The sequence below is a fragment of the Helianthus annuus genome, chromosome 15, assembly GCF_002127325.2.
Source record: "Helianthus annuus cultivar XRQ/B chromosome 15, HanXRQr2.0-SUNRISE, whole genome shotgun sequence".
Taxonomy (NCBI): Eukaryota; Viridiplantae; Streptophyta; class Magnoliopsida; order Asterales; family Asteraceae; genus Helianthus; species Helianthus annuus.
The window spans coordinates 471,117-477,656 of NC_035447.2; positions in this window are offsets into that span (position 1 = coordinate 471,117).

Sequence of the window (6,540 nt, forward strand, 5' to 3'; positions counted from 1 at the left end):
ACCTATGGCACCCTCCGTGCCATTGAAAGGAAGAGGCTTGCAATCCATGAAGGTCTTGAAAGTACAAACACGTGGTTGCACAGGCGCATGCTGACCTGTTGTGAGAAGTGAAGCGAAATAGGTTTAGGGGTGAAAAGACGATGTGGCGGTAGGATCTAAACATCCTAAGATAACGAGTTTACCTCCAGGGTGAGCTGCGAAAGCTGCAGCCACCGTGTTGATCAGGTTAGTGAACTGAGCCTGAGTCATGTTAACGTTTCCTCTTCCGCCTCCACTCATTGTCTTCATAACCAGAAAACATAGTGTGAGTGTGATGTCGTAGTATAGCGAGAATGAGATAGAAGAGGGAGGTGTATCTATCTAACTAGGCATACTAGTACGTATAGCAGAAAAGAACAGGAAGCATAAAGCAAGCACACCAGTAAATACTAGTCCGAGCTATGAGGTCTAATGGGTTGAGTCTTGCACTTGGAGTGTAGTGTCGTCACGAGTCACGGGTTATAGTCTGCTTTTTCTCAAAAAGATTTCCCCCTTTTTAAAACCAAGTTCACTATAACCAATGGCTCTGATACCAATCTGTCACACCCCCAAATTCCACTTCGCGGAGTAACATCCGCTTGAGGGCGTGACGGACCAGGATCCAGCCACCAATTATACTGAATAATTGAATTAGTAACCAAAGTAATACTTACTAACCATACGATTAGCAAATGTCATGTTCAGAGCTTAAAGTTTTAAGTTCAAATAGTAGTAAGTAGCGGAAGCATAAGTAAAACAGTTTTAAACAAGGTTCATAGTTCATGTTTATTTAACACCCAACACAGGGGTAGACGAACACTACACATCCCCAAGCAGCAAGCTCCTCAGTCACTGGTTACCTGCAAAGCATGCAGTAAGGTGTCAACAATAATGTTGAGCGAGTTCACTAGTTGTCCAGTTTTAATTACCAAAAACTTGTTTCACCAGTTAATTTATCCGTTTATACATGCCATGGGGAGCTACCCCAAAAGTAAGCGACTAAACTGTTTTTCCAATACCGAATACTAAGTTAACCCCGCGTTTCCGTCGTGCCCCGTTTGTCAATGTTCTATCATCATTGACGGTTGTCAGAGTCTATTAGTTCACGCCCGTTCCCAGTAACAAGGGTCGGTGTGAGGCTGGTTAGACCTAAATAGCGCTATCAACTAATAACCCGTTCGCCAGACCCCGGCGACTAATCGGTATTAAGTAGTAGGGACTTGAGTGATAGAGTTTCGTTTAGTGTTGCTCGTTGCATTCCGTATAAACAGTAATTAACTAAGAGTTCCCAGTAACAAGGGAAGAAAAGTAAGTTTGTTTTTAGTTTCGTTTCCCAAACCACCGGGAACGCATGCTTTAAGTTGTGAACTCACCTTGGGTTGCTCGGTAGATTATTTACTCGGTCAATCACGTTGGTCACCACGTCCTAGCATGGTTACCATTATAGGTCAGGTTTGGGGTACAAGTAATCACGTATATCCTACATGTATCTAACACATAAGATGCATGCAGTTGCCATATAAGTTATTGGGCCTGCTCTAATAACTACACGGTTACACAGTAACAGTTAACACATTATCCAGCAAAACACATAGTCCGATCATAACACATTGTGGCCCAATAACCCAGGTAGGCAGCCCAGTCGAGACAAGGTGGTCTCGACTCGAGAACACGCGGTCTCGAGTCGCAACCAAGAGATTTCGAGTGATCACGTTTTGGTCTCGAGTGGTGCCGGTCAGGAATCGCAACCTCAGAGGTCTCGAGTCCAGTCTCGAGTCGAGATCATGAAGTCTCAAGTCGAGACCTTGCCGGTCTCGAGTCCCTGAAGTCCGTCTCGAGTTGCCATGAGGTGATCTCGAGTCGCAACCGAGGGTCCCGACTCGCAACCCCGGATACGTGCACAAGAATCCTTCTAGAACCTGCTCCAAATGTACTATCCAATAGAATTTCATATTTGTGATAATGTGTACTAACCAATTAAATTTGCACAAACATGTTTTATTGTCTAATTCTCACACAAAACAGATCAAACATGGCATATTCAAATATTTTTCATGATCTTCAAGTAGTTCATCATGCATTCAAACATTTCTTATGATCTTCATCAGTAACCTAAAGCACATCGAAATAAGCTTTCACTACTACAACAAGCACACCATGCATTTCATGAGTAATAACATGTAATGTCTCATTCTTTTTATCAAGAACATTCATGTGCATATTCATAAATCGTTCAATAGTCATGCATATCATTCTGTCTACATCCTATTATTCAAAGATCACCTTGTAAATCATCCAAACCACTCGCAAACAAGCAAACAAGCATCTTTAACACACATTATCGTTAATCAAATAGAACATACTAACCGATTGATGTTCGGATGCAAGGGTGTGGGGGAAACAGTTGAGAGGGGGCTCTCGAGTGATGAATACAAGCTAGATCCCGAGCTCCAAGCTGCCGCTTATCGGATCCGAGAGGATGGAGGGAGTTGGTTAGTGAAGTTTTTAGGGTTTTCTAGAGAGAGAGGAAGCTAGGAGGAGTGAGAGGGTGTGAGAGTGAGAGAATGATTGTTGATCAAGAGGGGGTAAGTTGGCTTAAAGCAAAGGTTTTATAGCTCATTCAAGGCCATGCGCCCTAATGGGTTTTCGAGTGGGTTGCGGCCCCAACCGGCCCATTCGCTCACTATTCACTCGAGACTGGGCGGTCTCGAGTCGGGTCCTTGGGATCTCGGTTCACAGTATTTATACACACATTGCCACATATATATACATATATATATATATTTACATATATACTACCCATATACAAGGATCACACATAGTGCATCAAAGTAACACGCAACTTTCATTTAATAACGTATATACACATAATGATATTACAAGATAATACTCGGGAAATCCTAGAGTGTCACAAAAACTTATAAAGCTTTAAACATTGGAATTACACCACCTTGTAAACTACTTAATTCGCCGTTCTGAACCAACTTCATAGCTTCTTTATAATCCACACTCGCTCGGTCTTCAGACGAAACCATTGACCCATGCGTTTCATCAGGCCGAAGATTTTGACTTTTTCCTACAAAATCCTTCGCAAGATACTCCTTTTTGACCATAAGTCGTTGTATGTCATCTTGTATCTCCACCAATTTCCTCAACTTTAAAGCAAAACTATGCATCGATTTCAACACTTTTTCTTGAGAAACGCCTTTAATTTCCCTTTGCCAGTCATTGCATATTATGAAAATTTGCAGGGCACCAAAATGACCGGGGGAATGGTGGGGGGAACAGAGAGAAAGGTGGGAGGTGGGTGGTGGTTGGTGGTTAATGGTGGGGGGAAACAGAAAGAAAGGTGGGGGTGGGTGGGGTTGGGATGGGATGAGGTTGTTTTGTTTTTATAGAGTGGAGAAGATGAACGGTAATTTTGGCATTTCACATCCACTTAACGGAGAAAACTAACGGGCATCCACTCCAGGGACTACCCGAGTAACAAACTGTCAAACTACAGGGAACACCGGTGTAATTTCCAAAAGTTTAGGACTATGGGTGTTATTTTGCAAAACCACATGGACTATCTGTGCATTTTACTCTTATTAAAATGTACTAAATTTGACATTATTATAATTTTTGTACCATACTATACTATCTATAAACGTATCAAACCTGTGTATTTTTACTGTTTCATTGGAAATTGTTTGCTTAACATCATTGGCGGATCTTCAATGATAAATCCCGCGCGCAGGGGGGTGTCTGCCCAGCCCCAATGTAAGGCCCTAATACATAATATCTTAAAAACAACGCAGCGGAAATACGAGCCTTAAAATTTCTTTCTTTATTAACGACATTACGTACGTGAAGGCTCAATTACAAAATGTCATACGTTTTCTAGAAGTAATTCACAACATTCACACTTAAATTAATACTTCAAAGCGTTACATAATTCAAACTATGTGGCCGTTCTTCTGTACAATCCTTGCTCTTTGACTCGATCTACGCCCGCTTATCTTCGTTAGTGGTAGAGGAAATCCGTGTGATACATGTGGACATCATATACAACTTAACCGTTAGTCCTTGACACACCATACAACATTATTATTCTATATAATTGAAAATCGTATAACAATCCATAATGTAAACTTGGATTCATTCAAGCATTCTTTTAAATTCTCTTAATCCAAGTTCGGCTTCAATTCCTCATGAACACGTCGATCTCATACTTGCATTACATTCCAATCTCAAGGCACATCATTAGTAATCGTTAATACCCAAACGTATTGAAACCATTCCTACATACATTCATAGCAACTTACGTTCATACATGCATACATTCCTAATTCCTACGTACGTTCATAGCAACTTACATTCATACATGCATACCTTCCTAATTCCTACGTACAAACAATCATATACACCTATATATATACATACGAGCTCTTGCTTACCACTATTATTCACATATATTTATAATAACATATCATATTCACGACTTTCCATAATATAAGTTTTATACATATCGACCTACATACTTACTCGTTTCCAGACACTTTTCCTTATAGATTTCCTTCACTAACACAAAGGTAAATCCATACTTATATTATCTGGAGTCCTATAACATTTACTTATAATTAAAACCATCTTAAACACTAGTTATGAGGCCTTGAAAATCGATTAAAACAAGTTTGATGTCCAAAACAACAAAAATAGGGACTTTTGCCAGTTCGGCGGTCTCTCGCGGGCCGTGAAAGACTTAACTCCTATTGTTGCAGGGCGCGACAGCCTCCACCGCAAGCTACAGTGACTATCGTAGCTTACGGTGGCACCCAAAAGCTTACGGTTCCTTTAAACTGCCTTACGGTGGAAGAAGGGTTTTCAGCACCTACCGTAGCCTACGGTGGGTACCGTAAGCTACGGTGGTGCCAAGTTCAGCCCACCATTTTAATACCAAAACTCTCATAACTTGATAGTTTTGCATCCGTATCACTTGGAACTTGTTCCTAATTGTCCGTAAAACAAATCCTACATAACTGACTAAAAATCATTACCCCGGGTCCTTAATCTTTACGAATTTCATTATCGTTACATTACTTATGCATATTTATTTGACCCGTTTAACCCACCATTATACCTTCATCTTAGATAACTACCTTCGTCTAACTAAATCAATACTTATTTTAATACTCTCATTCATTACACAACCTTACATAATTTCCCCACATTCATAAATATCAAATTTCTATATACATACTAAGAAGTGAACTGGAATCACTTACCTTTGCCCGTAAGAAAGTCGTCGCCATTTCCACTTGTTTGCCATGTTAAGTTCGTCATACACATTCTTTTCACTGCTGCACTTTCTGTACAGCAGCTATTCTCGACCCATTTTTTGCCTCTATACGATCTGAATTAGCTCAATATATTCACATGTAAAATGTAATATGCTCAATAGCTTTCCAACCATATATCATATGCCTTAAACCGGGCCACGGTTTATTTTATACGAATTTTTCAAAACAGGTGCGCAACAATAATTACTTCCGATCAGCTTTGTAAATCTTTGAAACTATGAACTAAAACTCGACTTTAAATCATCAATTCATGTTCATAATTTATGCTAAGCATCATAAACATGTTAGAGACCATATGATACAATAATTCTCACAAATTTCTACATAGAACATGAACCACATTGAAGCTACACATGCTTGAATGTATGAGTGCATTAGCTAATGATTCAAGCATTTCATCAAATACTTGGTGTGCATAACACTTTTTAAGCATAGTGTACAAGTATTTTAAGCATGTTTCTTCCCAATTTCATCTCATGAACCATAAACAAAATCATATAATCATCAATTCCATATCAAGTTCATCTATCACAATCTATCATATGACACTTTATACATCACAAAATCACACTATAGCATCTACATGTTCATCAACATTATCATCTTCACACTCATACAATGGGTTTCATTCTAAATCATCTAAATATTCAACTTTAACATGATAGCATTGACAATTAATCATTCTAATTTCAACCAAATTCACGGATTCGTCATAACCCACTTCATCCAACATCACCAAATCATAAAATTTAACTTACTTGGTGTGAAGAACACTTAGGAGATCGGAAATCTTGATACATGCATCATAAAAATCTTCAATTTCCTTTAAATTGGGCTGATTCATGATCAACAATGGTTTCCCCTTGTTCTTTTCTTGTTTGGTCGACATACTCACACACATCAGTGTGTGAGTTTTGGTGTTTTATTTAATTTTAATTTTTCATCTTTCAAATTGCCCAATAATAGTCCCTCAAGTTTCGATTTGCTTATAAATGTGATTAAACTCATTATCTTGTTACTTATATACATGTTACCACTATTAGACTATGAGCCCACGGGCTTAGTTAGGTTTTTAGGGTTACTCGTAATCCCTATATATTGTAACCTACTCATTCAATAATGATCATTCAGTCTTTTATAATTCTTACATGGTATCAGAGCCAGCCTAGGCTCTATACCG